Below are 19,860 nucleotides of genomic sequence, written 5' to 3'. Positions count from 1 at the left end.
CTAACCATGTGTATGTGACCATTAACATCCGCTAACCATGTGTATGTGACCATTAACATCTGCTAACCATGTGTATGTGACCATTAACATTTGATTTGACCTGACCGCAAGATGTGTCAGGTTTGTCAATTTATTAATTGTCTTTTGCTTGAAACCCTCCTGTCAATGTTGAGTAAGGACGCACACCTGATTACGCATATAGAGGTAGGACTAGTCTACCTGGTTACACATATAGTAGTAGGACTAGTCTACCTGGTTACACATATAGTAGTAGGACTAGTCTACCTGGTTACACATATAGAAGTAGGACTAGTCTACCTGATTACGCATATAGAAGTAGGACTAGTCTACCTGGTTACACATATAGAAGTAGGACTAGTCTATCTGATTACGCATATAGAAGTAGGACTAGTCTACCTGGTTACACATATAGAAGTAGGACTAGTCTACCTGATTACACATATAGAAGTAGGACTAGTCTACCTGGTTACACATATAGAAGTAGGACTAGTCTACCTGGTTACACATATAGAAGTAGGACTAGTCTACCTGGTTACACATATAGAAGTAGGACTAGTCTACCTGGTTACACATATAGAAGTAGGACTAGTCTACCTGGTTACACACATAGAAGTAGGACTAGTCTACCTGGTTACACATATAGAAGTAGGACTAGTCTACCTGGTTACACATATAGAAGTAGGACTAGTCTAAATAACAACAAATATAGAAGTAGGACTAGTCTACCTGGTTACACATATAGTAGTAGGACTAGTCTACCTGGTTACACATATAGAAGTAGGACTAGTCTACCTGGTTACACATATAGAAGTAGGACTAGTCTACCTGGTTACACATATAGAAGTAGGACTAGTCTACCTGGTTACACACATATAGAAGTAGGACTAGTCTACCTGGTTACACACATATAGAAGTAGGACTAGTCTACCTGGTTACACATATAGAAGTAGGACTAGTCTACCTGGTTACACATATAGAAGTAGGACTAGTCTACCTGGTTACACATATAGAAGTAGGACTAGTCTACCTGGTTACACACATAGAATTAGGACTAGTCTACCTGGTTACACATATAGAAGTAGGACTAGTCTACCTGGTTACACACATATAGAAGTAGGACTAGTCTACCTGGTTACACATATAGAAGTAGGACTAGTCTACCTGGTTACACATATAAAGTTAGGACTAGTCTACCTGGTTACACATATAGATGTAAAACGAGTCTACCTGGTTACACATATAGAGGTAGGACTAGTCTACCTAATTACACATATAGAAGTAGGACTAGTCTACCTGGCCGGCACACAAATGTAGGCCTATAAATGTGCCCATTTGGGGATGTCTGATAGTATTTCTGATTGTCTTAACGCTGCACCACTAATGAGTGGTGGAGCTTCTCAAAGAAATTTTTCTTCACATCCAAACAGCAAGTAAACAAAGTCTAATCAAAATCAATTGCGAATGACAATAGTTCCTCAAAGTATTTTCGTAAAATATTTCCAGCTCTCGCCATTTCGATAACCACTCGGCATAAAAGGGAAAAATGTGATCCACTCTGATCCAGTGGAAATGTCATAAAATACCTGATTACTTCTTATCCTTAGCACAAATAGACGAAATTAGACAAATAGACAGCCGTGTCTGTCCAGAACTCACTGGAGCAGGAAACTGAGGGCCTAGAATACTTCATACAATGTTGCAAGCTTGCTATCCGAGTTTCCTGACCCAGTTGACACAATATTTCAAGTTTGTAGTAGACAGGCCATTTGCAGCCAATGTGATTTTTAGGATATTTATTTCTATCAGGATATTTTCTACCTGCAGAATGCAATGTTTTTATTTGTTGGCTTTATGTAGGCTATTTTTTTTTTTACATAGTTCGCAATGGCAATAAAAGTTATTTAGATTTGTATAATTTTCATTTAGATAGATTGTAGATTAATTACAGATAATAATTTTGAGATACTATTATAAATTAAATTAAACTGTTCCAGTAAAATGTGAATATGAAAATCATAACTGGCACGCAGATTGGTAGAAATGGTCAGATAAATTGGCACTCCAACTGGAAAAGGTTGCAGACTGATGGTGTAGTCTACTACTGAAAATTTCAAGAGCAGAACGGCAGAATTTACGAAGTTCAGCAGCGGGGGGGGGGGCTCCCTCTGGTCAGGTCGTGTTGACGACCGGCTACCTCTGGTCAGGTCGTGTTGACGACCGGCTCCCTCTGGTCAGGTCGTGTTGACGACCGGCTCCCTCTGGTCAGGTCGTGTTGACGACCGGCTCCCTCTGGTCAGGTCGTGTTGACGACCGGCTCCCTCTGGTCAGGTCGTGTTGACGACCGGCTCCCTCTGGTCAGGTCGTGTTGACGACCGGCTCCCTCTGGTCAGGTCGTGTTGACGACCGGCTCCCTCTGGTCAGGTCGTGTTGACGACCGGCTCCCTCTGGTCAGGTCGTGTTGACGACCGGCTCCCTCTGGTTATGACTTAGAGTAATTTGTGTGTCTTAACCTTTCACGGCTACTAAACCCGGATCCGGGAGCACCCCCCACCAGTAAAAAAAGCTGAATAGCATAGCTAGCATAGCGTCACAAGTAAATACTAGCATCTAAATATCATTAAATCACAAGTCCAAGACACCAGATGAAAGATACAGCTCTTGTGAATCAAGCCATCATTTCAGAATTTTAAAATGTTTTACAGGGAAGACACAATATGTAAATCTATTAGCTAACCACGTTAGCAAAAGTCCCCACTATTTTTACTCCATCAGTTTTTTACTCCTTCAGCAGCTATCACTAATTCGACTAAATAAAGATATATATAGCCACTAACCAAGAAACAACTTCATAAGATGACAGTCTGATAACATATTTATGGTATAGGATAGTTTTTTTTTGAAAATGTGCATTTTTCAGGTATAAATCACAGTTTACCATTGCAGCTGCAATCTGAAATAGCGTTGGAAGGAGCCGGAATAATTACAGAGACCGACGGCAATTACATAATTACTCATCATAAAACAATTCTGAAAAATACACAGCCTGCAGCAATCGAAAGACACAGATCTTGTGAATGCAGACAATATGTCAGATTTTTTAAGTGTTTTACAGCGAAAACACAATATAGCATCATATGAGCGTACCACAATAGCCAGAATCACAACCGCATTTACCAGCAGTAAAAGTTAGCGATCGTAACAACCCAGCAAAGGATATATATAATTTCACTAACCTTCTCAGAATTCTTCAGATGACAGTCCTGTAACATCATATTACGCAATGCATATAGCTTTTGTTCGAAAATGTGCATATTTAGCAGCACATATCGTGGTTCTGCAATGTAATCTTTCAAAACATTTCATGCATTCTGGCCGGCGCCATATTGGATTAGCGCCTATTCTAATAAAAATACTATTCATAAACTTGACTAAAAAATATAAGTTGGACAACAACCGAAAGATAAATTAGTTCTTAATGCAATCGCTATGTTAGATTTTTAAAATTAACGTTACTAGACATATAGTGTGCGTTGCAGCCAGACCAGTGCCTGCAAAAGTGGCGAGCAAACACTATTACATTTTTCCACATAAATACGGAATAACATCATAAATAGTTCCTACTTTTGGACGAGCTTCCATCAGTATCTTGGGCAATGTGTCCTTTCTTCAAAAGAATAGTTGCTTTGTTGTAAAACGTCCTCTTCACCTTTGGAACTAGCTGCTACCAGTAGCTATGTCGCACACACATCCAAATCCTCAAACTAGATACAAAGGAAATTCAGAAAAATAGCACTATACTCGCATAAACTGATATAAATCGGTTTCAAATAACATCGTTATGATGTTTCTAACACCTATATTTAATTAAATTACAGACGGATACATCTCTGGTCGATAACTGAGCGTTCCAAAATTTCATCCTGAGATCTTGTCTTGCGCCATGGCTTTATAACCTCTGAGAGTGACGGAGAAAGTCCATTCCACTTCTCATTGGTTACTGACATCCAGGGGAAGGCGGGTGCAGTTCATTTCCAGCCATAGGATATACACAGACTTTAAAACTGAACCCAGATCAGAGCATAATTCTCAGACCTTCGCAAGTCATGTCAGGATTTTTGATGTAGAAGGAGTTCTGGGTCACCCACAGACATAATTCAAACGGTTTTAGAAACTAGAGAGTGTTTTCTATCCAATAGTAGTAATAATATGCATATTGTACGAGCAAGAATTGAGCACTAGGCAGTTTAATTTGGAGACCAATTTTCGCTAAGTCGAAACAGCACCCCCTGTAGTTCCAAGAAGTTAATTATTTGATCTGAATGCTTAAAGCATCAGACAAATTCAGTACGTATATTTGATTTTGTAAAAACACATGGGGCGATTGGTAGAAAGAACAGATGACTCTTGGTTGACCAAGATGTATTTTAGTTGGGGACAGCACTGGAACATGATTTTGGGGCTCCCAGGTGGCGCAGCGGACACTGCATCTCAGTGCTTGAGGCGTATTACATGTTATAATATAATATATATAATTTAATATATATTATATATATTACATGTATTACACCGAGTGTAATGTAAACACACGAGCAGCGCAGTGGTCTAAGGTACGGCATCTCAGTGCTAGAGGCGTCACTACAGACCCTGGATCAAATCCAGGCTGTATCATAACAGGCCGTGATTGGGAGTCCCATAGGGCGGCACACAATTGGCCCAGCATCGTCCGGGTTAGGCAGTCATTGTAAATAAGAATTTGTTCTTAACTGACATGCCTAGTTAAATAAAGGTTACATTTAAATAAATAAATAGTGTTTCATGACAAACCATTTTTTACAAATCCGTCAAGGCACCAACTTTGAGAAGGGTTTAAAACAAAGGTTTCAAACCAATTCATTAATGTAATTGCATCTAGGTATGTCTTGCCTTTAATGTAAGGGCATGAAAAAAATAATTGGCTGAATATTATACAATGACTTATCAACAGCTCTAATAATTTGCCTCCACAGGAAATCTTCACTGGCAATTCTAGAATATACTATATATCCTAGAAACCTGGTTAAACTATCACTATGACATCATGGATGAATTCTAGAATATACTATATATCCTAGAAACCTGGTTAAACTATCATTATGACGTCATGGATGAATTCTAGAATATACTATAATAGCCTAGAAACCTGGTTAAATTATCATTATGACATCATGGATGGCCAGTCCTTGTATTCATAGTGTAGTGAATTCAGGGGGTCGCCCTGAGCTGAACTCAAACCTGGGTCCAGCGACTGTCAAGCCAACACCTTATAACTGTTATGCCAAGATGTCTGAACTTCTTGACGAGGTCGCTAGGTTTTGGGTTACGGTTGCTACAATAGCTTTCTCAATGAATTTGAGAGTGGTTACATTTCTCCAGCCCCATCCCTCATCCGTTTACCAGTCTTTCCACCACTGTTTTGGTAATAAGATGATGCTGGGCCTGGAGACATTTAACTACTCTCAAATTCATAGACAGACCTATGGATGCAAGGACTGACCATCCAAGAAATCAACATTATAGTTTTAACCATGTTGAGGCTGTTGATTTACATTGTTCCTAAACATTGGAGTAAAAAAAGCTTATTTGGGGTTCTGATGGGGTACAACAGTTTAACGAAGTTCATGAGGCATGGGTTATATTCTTCAAGAATCAATGGCTATAAATAAATAATTTAAAAGTCAAAATATGGATGTAGCAATTGCAGATTTCCCCTTTAACACCAAACATCAGTTCAACAACTGCAGAGTTTGGACCTCTGTATTTAAGACAGTACTTACCAGTGGTAATCACGGCCCGGTTTCTCAAAACCATCTTATGGCTAAGTTCATCTTTAGAACCACTGGATGCCTTAAATTGCGTTTGGGAAATCGGGACCAGATATCCAGTTTCCTCCTCCTCTTCTTCCGATGAGAACGTAATCTCCCCCTCCTCCGCTTTCACTTCAAAAACTGAATCCTCCTCATCTTTTACTGTAACACCCTCCTCCTCTTTCACTCTGAACGCCTCTTCTTTCACTGTAACGTCTTTCTCTTCTTCTTTCACGGTAACAGCCTCACCCTCTACTTGTTTTTGTATTGTAACATCCTTCTCTTCCTCCTCCTCTTTGATGAGAGCTTCTTTCTCCGTCCAGCAGACTGTCTCTTCTTCAGCAGGAAGAGAGTAATTTAGTGAACTCATGGTCGGAGATGTTAGCTAGCTAGGCTAATGCTAACTTAACCAGCCCGCCCGCTGAATAATAACAACACCGTAAATATGAAATTAAATAGGATAACTAACTAACTAGACGACAGACGAGGGTTTAAAATACAGTGGCTAATCTACACTAAAGCGTCTTCAGAGCTTTATTGGTTCGTCTATTTTGTCGAGCAAGCTACCGAGGTGGCTGAATAACTGTTGCTGCTGCTGAAAGAAGCGTTCCGTCCACTAGATTATACGTCACACTAACAGCATTGCGTTTCGTCCACTAGATTATACGTCACACTAACAGCATTGCCTTATAATCGCACACCGCCATCTGCTGACTGGAGTGGGTAACGCTCAGTCTGAACCTCTGACTGCGATGGAGATGTGCGACTTTAAGACAATGACGCTAGTGTGACGTAAAATATATATTATAATGTTCAGACAAAAAGTTAAAGGGTAGGAAGCATGAGTTTTTACTCACCAGTGTAAGAATACAGTGTGGTTAAAGACTTAGTAACTTAGTTGTGTTCACGATCTGGTTCCCTATAAGCACAACCAGTTATGTTTTTGAATTATCACATATGTATTAATTTATTTCGGGATTCTGGGTAATCCACAGCAGATTTATGGAGAATTGCTCTGTGGGTGAGTTCAAAATTGAATAGTCCCGGGATAGAAATATATAAAGTTGACATTACATCATAAAATCCACCTTTTAAATCATACATTAGCAATTTATGTTTTAGTAACTACTGTTGTTGGTTTGGCGTCAAGTAAGCCTCTCTTTATTTGTTATTTGCCAAATCTCAGTTTTCCATGTGGGTTTTATGCTAAAGTTCCCTCTTTCAAGTTGGTATCTAACTGGAAAATGCATCTTCTTTAGGAGTGCTATTTTTACCCTGTCGACTACTGATCATTCATCCACACTGTGTGTCTCATCAATGCAGGTCATTTAGGACAAATGTATAAAGTATATGTTTTATAAACTCATGAACACCAGCCAGTTTTGCCCGGTTTTGTTAGTTTAGGTGTATTATACTTCCTCGCCACCAGAGGGGGACATTGAGTCATTTTCCAGGTTAATTTGATATATTTTAATACTAAAATGGATGACAGTATATTCTGATGGAGTGAAAATGAGACACATGTAAACAATTGATTCATTTATTATAGTAAATTAGGAATTATTAGGAATTATTAAATCCACTATATGATCACAATGACTTTGATAGACATTTCAATAGTTTTTTTGTTAGTATATTATAGGGCAGATTAATGTAGAATTGCTGTGGGAGTGCTATTTATATCCCGTCACTACTGATCATTCATCCGTACTGTGTGTGTCCCATCATTGCAGCTTTGGAAATAAATGAACTATCCATCCATTGCTCCTTCCTGTGTTGACTCACTGACTTGAGAGACCAGGAAGGTCACACTAGCTCGATAGGTTGATATCTAGCTCAAGCTTCACCTCATGCTTTTCATTAACTGTGTGGTTGTGTTATCTAGTGGGAACCCGTAAGCACGGTAGGCTCTGGTGCCTTCTTGCCGTGGGCTCAAGACGACAGAGGAAATCAACCTGCTTGCTCCTTTTTGTTTTGTCAACTTTTCGATATGGATGTTATGTTTGAATTGAATTGAATTGAATCACTGCATTGAAAGTAGTAAACTTTTTTTTGTGTTGATGCCTGTATCACTTTATCAGCAGCACGTCATCAATGACGTCTGGAGATTCATTTCATCGAACAACCACCTGATTGGTTTGGTATTGGGCTGGTTCGACATTGCAAGCAACTGATTGATCTACAAATCACCTTACATCATAAATAACTACTCATTATTATTTATAAATCAGTCAGCCAGTCACCATTTACCCACAATGCAGCATGGATTTGATGCTCTCAAACACGGCCAGTGGTTTAGTAAATGACATTAAGGCTATGCTGCTACGTGCTACGGTGTGGGATGTCATCTATAATAATGACATAAAGGCTATGCTGCTACGGTGTGGGATGTCATCTATAATAATGACATAAAGGCTATGCTGCTACGGTGTGGGATGTCATCTATAATAATGACATAAAGGCTATGCTGCTACGGTGTGGGATGTCATCTATAATAATGACATAAAGGCTATGCTGCTACGGTGTGGGATGTCATCTATAATAATGACATAAAGGCTATGCTGCTACGGTGTGGGATGTCATCTATAATAATGACATAAAGGCTATGCTGCTACGGTGTGGGATGTCGTCTATAATAATGACATAAAGGCTATGCTGCTACGTGCTATGGTGTGGGATGTCATCTATAATAATTTGGCTGTTCTAAATTCTGTGTTGCTCAAAGCCTTGAGTAATGAACCTATTTTTGACACAATTGGCTGGAAAGAGTCAATGCTTCAGGAAGCTTTGTTTCACCATCATGGAATCTATCTATTTTGGATGTTAGGGATTTTCCCTGCCATCATTCTGTATGTCTCTTTTGATCTGCAGTCCTGTTTTAGTTGGGTTTTGTTAGTTGGGTTCTAACTGGTCTCCATTAGTTGGGCTCCAGCTCGCTGACCATAGTGTCATGAACCGGCTCGAAGACCGTGACAAAAAGTGAGACAACGTGGAGATAAAGAATAACAAAATATATGTATTAACTGAAGTAAAGTAAATACAATTAACACTGGTGTGTGTGTTTAGTCAGTAGTGTAAGTGATTGGTCGCGTGTTTACATGTGATAATGAGGGGTGTTGAAAGGTGCCAACGCAAACAACCAAAATCTGTCTGTGTCTGCATGGAGAGAGTCTCCTCAATGACTGGGGAGGAGGTGAATTTATCCTGGGACACACCCGAGCCCAGGTGTGTCCCATTTCACTGAAGACCCTCCCGGCTCCGCCCACCGACATCCTATTAAGGAAAACAAGAGCAAAGAGAAAGAATTCTGCAGACAGAGTGGGAGGGTCGTCACAGCAGTCTGGTGATATACCAGGGACTATGGATGCAGTTAGGTTTGTATGCAGTCTGGTGATATACCAGGGACTATGCATGCAGTTAGGTTTGTATGCAGTCTGGTGATATACCAGGGACTATGGATGCAGTTAGGTTTGTATGCAGTCTGGTGATATACCAGGGCCTGGGCATGCAGTTAGGTTTGTATACAGTCTGGTGATATACCAGGGACTGGGGATGCAGTTAGGTTTGTATGCAGTCTGGTGATATACCAGGGCCTGGTGATGCAGTTAGGTTTGTATGTAGTCTGGTGATATACCAGGGTCTGGGCATGCAGTTAGGTTTGTATGCAGTCTGGTGATATACCAGGGACTGAGGATGCAGTTAGGTTTGTATGCAGTCTGGTGATATACCAGGGACTGGGGATGCAGTTAGGTTTGTATGCAGTCTGGTGATATACCAGGGACTATGGATGTAGTTAGGTTTGTATGCAGTCTGGTGATATACCAGGGCCTGGTGATGCAGTTAGGTTTGTATGCAGTCTGGTGATATACCAGGGACTGGGGATGCAGTTAGGTTTGTATGCAGTCTGGTGATATACCAGGGCCTGGTGATGCAGTTAGGTTTGTATGCAGTCTGGTGATATACCAGGGCCTGAGGATGTAGTTAGGTTTGTATGCAGTCTGGTGAAATACCAGGGACTGGGGATGCAGTTAGGTTTGTATGCAGTCTGTTGATATACTGGGGATGCAGTTAGGTTTGTATGCAGTCTGGTGATATACCAGGGACTGGGGATGCAGTTAGGTTTGTATGCAGTCTGATGATATACCAGGGACTGGGGATGCAGTTAGGTTTGTATGCAGTCTGGTGATATACTGGGGACTGGGGATGCAGTTAGGTTTGTATGCAGTCTGGTGATATACCAGGGACTGGGGATGCAGTTAGGTTTGTATGCAGTCTGGTGATATACCAGGGACTGGGGATGCAGTTAGGTTTGTATGCAGTCTGGTGATATACCAGGGACTGGGGATGCAGTTAGGTTTGTATGCAGTCTGTTGATATACCAGGGCCTGGTGATGTAGTTAGGTTTGTATGCAGTCTGTTGATATACCAGGGACTGGGGATGCACAGTTAGCTTTGTTTTCCTCTAGCTATTCCCCAGTTTGCTCCCAGCAGCTTTCATAGAACATAGATCACTGTTAAACTAGGCTGCAGAGCGTTCCTAGTTTGACAGATAATTCAACCAGTGTGTGACCAGTGGGTGTCTTTAAATGAATGAATATGAAACTGCCTTAAATACAGATGTGAAGGAGAGTATGTTTTAAATTCTCCCTCAAAATATGCACTGCTCTATTTGAACGTCTCAATATAATATTATTATTTCATGAAAGGAATGAAAAATACATTTGTGTGCAACAACAAGTGAGTATCAGCAGTGGAAAGAGGTGGCCATTTCAAACGGCCTCGTACTCAATTATTGTTCTTACAATATGCATATTATTATTAATTTTGGATAGAAAACACTGTCTAGTTTCTAAAACAGGTTTAATTATTTCTCTAAGTGAAACATAACTCTTTTTACAGCCCATTTTCTGTAAAAAGTGACATTTCCAAGAAGCTATGTCTCTCTTCAAGATACTCTCTATAAAAGGCCTTGGCACTTATGACTGTAGAAACACGTCACACATCTTCCCCTGGTTGTCATGCGGAAGTGAGAGAAAAAATGACTTGATTATCTCTGTCAGGGACTGAAAAGAACATCTTTGAGTGATAAGTGCGCACTTAATTTTTTTTTCTGGGCGCGAAGTAGGAACTGGACTGCGCTCCTGGAAAACACTCGTTATAGGTGAATATGACCTCCAGCTTCGATTTTCTTTGATACATGTCACAATATCATCCTAAAGTATGTTTTTTCAATATACTTTAATTATATTATTGAAATTTATTCTGGACTTTAGACGTGATGCGACGCAAGAATTTTGTCAAGACGGAGAGGTTAGCACGGCATGGCCAGTGTGCGATGCTAATTCAACAGGGACATCGTTCGTTCTAGGTCCAAATGAACACGGTTCTGAACAAAGGACCCTTTGGAGAACATTCTGATGGAAAATCAACAAAGATAAGGACCCAATTTGGGATGCTTTTTCATATATCTGTCGAACTGTGCTATCGCTAGCGTTTGACTAGAATCAATGCTGCTGTGTGTTAGCTATTGTAGTAAGCTAATATAACGATATATTGTGTTTTCGCTGTAAAACACTTCAGAAATCGGAAATATTGTCTGTATTCACAAGATCTTTCTCTTTCATTAGCTATCCACCATATATTTTTCTGAAATCTTTTCTGATGTGAAATTAGTAGTTGACGTTGGTGTCTGTTTTCTCTGGCTACTGCCGTGCGATTTCTGACTGTAGCTATGATGGTGGCTAAGATGGTAGCAGTAATGTAAAACTGATTTATAGCTAAAATATTCAACTTTTTCGAACAAAACATAGATTTATTGTGTAACATGTTATAGGACTGTCATCTGAGGTAGTTTTTTCTAGGTTATTTAGGTTGGTTCTAGGTTATTTAGGTTGGTTCTAGGTTAGTTTGGTTAGCTTTGTGCATGCTAATTGCATGCTACCGTTGCTGTGAAAAATGTCTGTCTGTCTTTTGTATTTGGTGGTGAGCTAACATAAATATATGTGGTGTTTTCGCTGTAAAACACTTCAGAAATCGGAAATATTGTCTGTATTCACAAGATCTTTGTCTTTCATTAGCTATCCACCATATATTTCTCTGAAATGTTTTCTGATGTGTAATAAGGTAGTTGACGTTGGTGTCTGTATTTTCTCTGGCTACTCCCGTGCGATTTCTTACTGTAGCTATGATGGTAGCAGTAATGTAAAACTGATTTATAGCTAAAATATGATTTTTTTTGAACAAAACATAGATTTATTGTGTAACATGTTATAGGACTGTCATCTGAGGTAGTTTTTTCTAGGTTATTTAGGTTGGTTTTAGGTTAGTTAGGTTGGCTTGTGCATGCTACTTCATCCTACTTGTGCTGTGAAAAATGTCTGTCCTCTTTTTTTATTTGGTGGTGAGCTAACATAAATATATGTGGTGTTTTCTCTGTAAAACATTTAAAAAATCGGACATGTTGGCTGGATTGACAAGATGTTTATCTTTCAAATGCTGTATTGGACTTGTTAATGTGTGAAAGTTAAATATTTTACAAAAATAGATTTTGAATTTCGCGCCCTGCACTTGGACAGGCTGTTGTCATATTGATCCCGATGTCGGGCTTGCAGCCTGAAGAAGTTAAAATTAGAAGCTCGAACTGTTTGGGTTTAGACCTGGAAAGCATGATACAACTTTGCAGGCCATCTCTGCAGTAGATTGCAACTCCTCCCCCTTTGGCAGTTCTATCTTGACGGAAAATGTTGTAGATGGGGCTGGAAATTTCTGAATTTTTGGTGGCCTTCCAAAGCCAGGATTCAGACACGGCAAGGACATCAAGGTTGGAGTGTGCTAAAGCAGTGAGTATAACAGACTTAGGGAGGAGGCTTCTGATGTTAACATGCATGAAACCAAGGCTTTTATGGTTACAGAAAGTCAACAAATGAGAGCGCCTGGGGACACACAGGGCCTGGGTTAACCTCTACATCACCCGAGGAACAGAGGAGTAGGATGAGGGTACGGCTAAAGGCTATCAGTACTGGTCGTCTAGTGCTTTGGGAACAGAGAATAAAAGGAGCAGATTTCTGGGTGTGGTAGGATAGATTCAAGGCATAATGTAGACAGGGGTATGGTAGAGTGTGGGTACAGTAGAGGTAAACCTAGGCACTGAGTGACGATAAGAGGTTGCATCTCTGGAGGCACCAGTTATGCTAGGTGAGGTCACCGCATGTGTGGGAAGTGGGACAAAGTAGTTCTCTGAGGCATGTTGAGTGGGACTAGGGGCTCCGCAGTAAAATAAAACAATGATAACTACCCTAAACAACAGTATACAAGGCATATTGACATTAGAGGGACATAAAGCGAGGCATAAATCAATCACAGGTGTTGATTGGGAGAGCTAGATAAGACAACAACGGGTAAGACAACAGTTAATCAGCTAAAACAACAAAAACACGTAAAATGGCGATGAATGGGCTGAGAGGGTCAGTTAACTACACACAGGGCCTGAGTTCGAGGCTGGGGCCGACAGATAAACAAAATAAACAAAATGGAGAACCGTGATGAATGAACAGTCCAGCAGTCATCAGCTATGTAGCCAAGTGATCATAGGGTCCAGTGAACAGCAATATATGAACCAGGGAAGCAGCTAGGTAGTCATTACTACGCTAGCCGGGAGATGCGCCTGGCTCGAGGCTAACTGGTGCTAGCTTCGGGACAAGGGCGTCACCGACGTCTGGCAAAGGCCGGTTGAGGGCACATCGGACGGAATTGCGTCGGCAGACCAGTCGTGATGGATCGGCTGTGCTCCGTGTCGACAAAGGGTCCAGGCCAATTGGCAAAAGAGGTATTGTAGCTGGAGTAATTTTGTTTGCTAGCCGGGAGATGCACCTGGCTCGAGGCTAACTGGTGCTAGCTTCGGGACAAGGGTGTTAGCCACTGTAGCCAATCCGGTGCAAAGGTCCAGAACTTACGGCAGGAATCCGGTGATGTAGAGGCTTCTAGTCGTCTTAGTGAAGAGTCTGGGAGGCATCAGCTGTGTAGCCGAGTGATCATAGGGTCCACTAAGCAGGCTGGGAGATGGGCCTGGCTCATGGCTAGCGTCGAGGCTGGGCCACTCGGTAGCAGCTAGCCAGCTGCGATTATCTGGTGTAAAGGTCCAGAGTTTACGGCAGGAATACGGTGATGTAATGGAGAAAAACAGTCCGATATGCTCAGGGTTGATATCGCGCTGTGCAGACTGGCAGGTGTTATCCAGGCTAAAAGAGGCTGGTGTCTGAGCTAAAAAGGTAAAGGCCGCTAGCAGTGGCTAACAATGACTAAATAGCTAGTAGCTAATTAGCTGGTTAGCTTCTGATGGCTAGCTGCTGATGGAGGTTCTAGCTATAAGGTATAAAAAAAAAAATAGCTGATCCGTATCATATTGGGTGAGGCGGGTTGCCGGAAGGTATATTTAATTTAAAAATGGAAAAAGATTTAAATATATTGCAATATATACAAAAAAAGACGAAAAATACATACCATTTACAACAAACAGGTCTTAATGCTACACCATCTTGGATTACAAGATGACTCAGTTAAAAACCATTGGATTTAGCAAACTCTGAAATGATTTAGTATTTCTGTGCCCATGAAAACAGTTGCATTTCAGAATACAAAAAAACTGTCCGACAGCAAGATCCAGTATTTAAGTTGAAGTTCATCATATGACAAGTGTAACGTTATGACTATAACTACTGTTCCCTGAAGGAGGGAAACTAGGTACAACATATTATTAAATCCACGCCTCGCTGGAAGCACCACCGTCCACAGGTGATGAGAGTGAGGCTTGGATTTATTCCTTAAAATGTAATGCCGCTCTTCACCAACCCAGGAAAGGGCGGGGACAAACAGGTGTTGAACCTCGATTCCCTCCTTAAAACCTGTTTAGGACTGGCGTTCCGCTAGCGGAACTCCTCCCACATTCCACTGAAATGGCAGAGTGCGAAATTCAAAAAAATTTTTTTTTGAAATATTTAACTTTCACACATTAACAAGTCCAATACAGCATTTGAAAGATAAACATCTTGTGAATCCAGCCAACATGTCCGATTTTTAAAATGTATTACAGGAAAAACACCACGTATATTTATGTTAGCTCACCACCAAATACAAAAGAGGACAGACATTTTTCACAGCACCATTTTTCACAGCAGGTAGCATGCACAAAGCCAACCTAACTAACCTAGAACCAACCTAACTAACCTAGAAACAACTCCCTCAGATGACAGTCCTATAACATGTTACACAATAAATCTATGTTTTGTTCAAAAAATGTGCATATTTGAGCTATAAATCAGTTTTACATTACTGCTACCATCATAGCTACAGTCAGAAATAGCACGGGAGTAGCCAGAGTAAATACAGACACCAACGTCAACTACCTAATTACACATCATAAAACATTTTCAGAAAAATATATGGTGGATAGCAAATGAAAGACAAAGATCTTGTGAATATAGCCAATATTTCCGATTTTTAAAATGTTTTACAGCGAAAACACCACGTATATTTATGTTAGCTCACCACCAAATACAAAAGACAGACAGACATTTTTCACAGCACCGGTAGCATGCAGGTAGCATGCACAAAGCCAACCTAACTAACCTAGAACCAACCTAACTAACCTAGAAACAACTCCCTCAGATGACAGTCCTATAACACGTTACACAATAAATCTATGTTTTGTTCAAAAAATGTGCATATTTGAGCTATAAATCAGTTTTACATTACTGCTACCATAGCTACCATCATAGCTACAGTCAGAAATAGCACGGGAGTAGCCAGAGTAAATACAGACACCAACGTCAACTACCTAATTACTCATCATAAAACATTTCAGAGAAATATATGGTGGATAGCAAATGAAAGACAAAGATCTTGTGAATAAAGCCAATATTTCCGATTTTTGAAGTGTTTTACAGCGAAAACACAATGTATCGTTATATTAGCTTACTACAATAGCTATCACACAACAGCATTGATTCAATGCCGACGGTAGCGATAGCACAGTTCGACAGATATATGAAATAGCATCCCAAATTGGGTCCTTATCTTTGTTGATCTTCCATCAGAATGTTGTACAAGGGGTCCTTTGTTCAGAAGCGTCTTTGTTTGGATCCAGAACGAACTATTTCCCTCTTGAATTAGCAAGCACACTGGCCGTGCGGCGCTAACCTCTCCTTCTTGAACAAATTCCTCCAACGCATCACGTCTAAAGTCCCGAATAAATTTCAATAATATAATTAAACTATATTGAAAAAACATACTTTAGGATGATATTGTGACATGTATCAAATAATATCGAAGCCGGAGATCATATTCACCTATAACGACGGTTTTCCAGGAGGCGATTCCAGGTCCAACTTCGCGCCTTCCAAAAACAAATAATGGCGGACCTCTCACTCCAAGAGGTTGTATTCAATCCCAGAACGAGATAATCAAGTCATTTCTGCTCTCACTTCCGCATGACACCCAGGGGAAGGTGTATGACGTGTTTCTACAGTCATAAGTGACATGCCCTTTTATAGACAAGCTCTTGAAGAGAGACCTCACTATTGGAAATCTCACTTCCGGATAGGAAATGGGCTGTAAAAAGAGTTCTGTTTCACTTAGAGAAATAATTAGAACTGTTTTAGAAACTAGAGAGTGTTTTCTATCCAATATTAATAATAATATGCATATTGTACGAGCAAGAATTGAGTACGAGGCCGTTTAAATTGGATACGATTTTCCCCAAAAGTGTAAACAGCACCCCCAGTCCTTAAGAAGTTTTAAGGGAAGAGTAATTATAATCAAAGTTACACTCCCTTTCAGTTGGTCAACTTCGGAACAACATACTATGGGGAAATACAATCATTCCCCAGCCGACCCAAACGGATACTAAATGAAACGGCCCATGGCAGATCACCCAGACCTGACCCCGCAAGATGCGTCAGTTTGGTCAATTTATTAATTGTCTTTTGTTTGAAACACTCCTGTCAATGTTGAGTAAGGACGTACACCTGATTACACATAGAAGTAGGACTAGTCTATCTGGCCTGCACACAAATGTAGGCCTATAAATGTGCCCATTTGGGGATGTCTGATAGTATTTCTGATTGTCTTAATGCACCACCACTAATGAGTTGTGGTGCTTCTCAAAGTAACTTTTTCTTCACCTCCAAACAGCAAGTAAACAAAGTCTAATCAAAATCAATTGCGAATGACAATAGTTCCTCAAAGTATTTTCGTAAAATATTTACAGCTCTTGCCCTTCCGATAACCACTCAGCAGAAAAGGGAAAAATGTAATGCTCTGATCCAGTGGAAATGTCATAAAAATGTCATAAAATACCTGATTACTGTCAAGAACTCACTGTAGCAGGAAACTGAGGGCCTAGAATATTTTATACAATGTTGCAAGCTTGCTATCCGAGTTTCCTGACCCAGTTGATACAATGTTTCAAGTTTGTTGTAGACAGGCCATGTGCAGCCAATGTGATTTCTAGGATATTTATTTTTATCTGCAGAATGCCATGTTTTTATTTGTTGGCTTTATGTAGGCTATCTTTACATAGTTGGCAATGGCAATAAAAGTTACTTTTAGATTTGTATAATTTTCATTTAGAATGTAGATTAATCACAGACAAAGATTTTGAGATACTATTATAATTTAAATGAAACTGTTCCACGAAAATGTGCATATGAAAATCATAACTGGCACACAGATTTGCAGAAACGGTCAGATAAATTGGCACTCCAACTGGAAAAGGTTGCAGACTGATGGTGTAGTCAATTACTAGTCTATTAGTCTATTTATCTGTAGTCTATTACTGAAAACTTCATGGGGCAAAACGGCAGAATTTATGAAGTCCAGCAGCGGAGGGGGGAATCCCCCTGGTCGGGTTTTGTTGACGACCGGCTCCCCCTGGTCGGGTTATGTTGACGACCGGCTCCCCCTGGTCGGGTTGTGTTGACGACCGGCTCCCCCTGGTCGGGTTGTGTTGACGACCGGCTCCCCCTGGTCGGGTTGTGTTGACGACCGGCTCCCCCTGGTCGGGTTGTGTTGACGACCGGCTCCCCCTGGTCGGGTTGTGTTGACGACCGGCTCCCCCTGGTCGGGTTGTGTTGACGACCGGCTCCCCCTGGTCGGGTTGTGTTGACGACCGGCTCCCTCTGGTCAGGTTATGCTAACGACCGGCTCCCTCTGGTCAGGTTATGCTGACGACCGGCTCCCTCTGGTCAGGTTATGCTGACGACCGGCTCCCTCTAGTTATGGTTATCCCCCTAGTTATGACTTCGAGTCATTTGTGTGTCAAAATTATTTGATCAGAAAGCATCAGACAAATTCAGCCTGAAGAAGTTTTTAACTAGATGTCAGGCGTATATTTAAAACACAGAGGCAAATATGCACAGAAAACAGCCTAAATGTTTCGGCTATGTTGGCTACCAAGGTGGCTGACTCGTTGTTGTTGATCCGTTCCGTCCACTAGATTACACGTCACGCTCGCAGCATCGCCTTAAAGACGCACATCGCTGTCTGCTGATTGGAGGGGAAACGCAGTTAAGATACTTTTTTTGTTGTTGCACACAAATGTATTTTTCATTCCTTTCATGAAATAATAATATTATATTGAGACGTTCAAATAGAGCAGTGCATATTTTGAGGGAGAATTTAAAACATACTCTCCTTCACATCTGTATTTAAGGCAGTTTCATATTCATTCATTTAATTACCCCCATTTAAATGTTATAGGTACATTGTTAGTCAACTAGCTAGCTTGATAAGTTAACCTAGCACTAAACTAGTCGCTCATGCTAACTAGCTAGCTAGCTAACATCCCCGACCATGAGCTCACTGATGTATTCCTCGCCTGCTAAAGAAGAGGCGGTCTGCTGGACGGAGAAAGAAGCTCTGGGGCTGAACATTGTCGTGAAAGAGGAGAAGGAAGAAGAGGATGTCACAGTAAAACAAGAAGTAGAGGGTGAGGCTGTTACAGTGAAAGAAGAAGAGAAAGACGTTTCAGTGAAAGAAGAGGAAGACGCGTTCAGAGTGAAAGAGGAGGAGGAGGATGTTACAGTAAAAGAAGAGGAGGAAGAGAAAGAGGAGGATTCCGTTTTTGGAGTGAAGAAGGAGAAAGAGGGAGAGATAACGGCCATATTGACAGAGGAGTCAGGAGATCTGATTACCACCAGTAAGTACTGTCTTAAAAACGGGCTCTAACTCTCTAAAGGTTTTGAATGAATGTGTGGTTTTTAAGCAGCATGCTACTGAAATTCTATACTTGAAAATGTTGTTCTGTACTATAGGAATTGATGTGATAATATAATGTTAAAGCTACATTTTAAAATGGGTGATTAAAGCCCTGAATGCTGATTGGCTGACAGCCGTGGTATATCAGGCCGTATACCATGGGTATGACAAAACATGTATTTTTACTGCTCTAATTACGTTGGGAACCAGTTTATAATTGCAATAATCCACCCCAGGGGTTTGTGATATATGGCCAATATACCACGGCTAAGGGCTGTATCCAGGCACTCTGCGTTGCGTCGTGCTTAAGGACAGTCTTTAACCATGCTATATTGGCCATATACCACACTTCCTCGGGTCTTATTGCTTAACTGTAACATGTGTATACCATCAGAGTCCCCCCACCACAAAATCACAACTTAATTGTCTCACAGAATGGCAAACAACCATCTCTGTTCAGCCTATAAACATGACATTATCTATTATTATAGAGCTCTGCTCAGCCTGTAACCATGACATTATCTATTATTATAGAGCTCTGCTCAGCCTGTAACCATGACATTATCTATTATTATAGAGCTCTGCTCAGCCTATAAACATGACATTATCTATTATTATAGAGCTCTGCTCAGCCTGTAAACATGACATTATCTATTATTATAGAGCTCTGTTCAGCCTATAAACATGACATTATCTATTATTATAGAGCTCTGTTCAGCCTGTAAACATGACATTATCTATTATT

The 19,860-nt window shown here is 40.6% G+C and overlaps 4 protein-coding genes and 1 pseudogene across 4 annotated transcripts in view; 1 reads left to right on the top strand and 4 right to left on the bottom strand.

The window, feature by feature from the left end:
• Positions 1–18,790, bottom strand: part of LOC139552313 (zinc finger protein 271-like) — a 28,897-nt pseudogene extending 10,107 nt beyond the window's left edge.
• The window catches only part of LOC139549743 (gastrula zinc finger protein XlCGF17.1-like), a 627,316-nt gene that overhangs the window by 122,898 nt on the left and 484,558 nt on the right, over positions 1–19,860 (bottom strand). The gene's annotated exons all lie outside the window — the stretch shown is intronic.
• LOC139548119 (zinc finger protein ZFP2-like) overlaps positions 1–19,860 on the bottom strand; it is a 408,144-nt gene that overhangs the window by 34,590 nt on the left and 353,694 nt on the right. The gene's annotated exons all lie outside the window — the stretch shown is intronic.
• The window catches only part of LOC139548854 (zinc finger protein 180-like), a 300,106-nt gene that overhangs the window by 23,658 nt on the left and 256,588 nt on the right, over positions 1–19,860 (bottom strand). The gene's annotated exons all lie outside the window — the stretch shown is intronic.
• Positions 1–19,860, top strand: part of LOC139549224 (zinc finger protein 664-like) — a 235,053-nt gene that overhangs the window by 197,773 nt on the left and 17,420 nt on the right. The gene's annotated exons all lie outside the window — the stretch shown is intronic.

This window comes from Salvelinus alpinus, chromosome 2 (genome assembly GCF_045679555.1).
Source record: "Salvelinus alpinus chromosome 2, SLU_Salpinus.1, whole genome shotgun sequence".
NCBI classification, from domain to species: Eukaryota; Metazoa; Chordata; class Actinopteri; order Salmoniformes; family Salmonidae; genus Salvelinus; species Salvelinus alpinus.
Note: the sequence above shows the minus strand (reverse complement) of the source record. Positions and strands in the feature narration are given on the sequence as shown.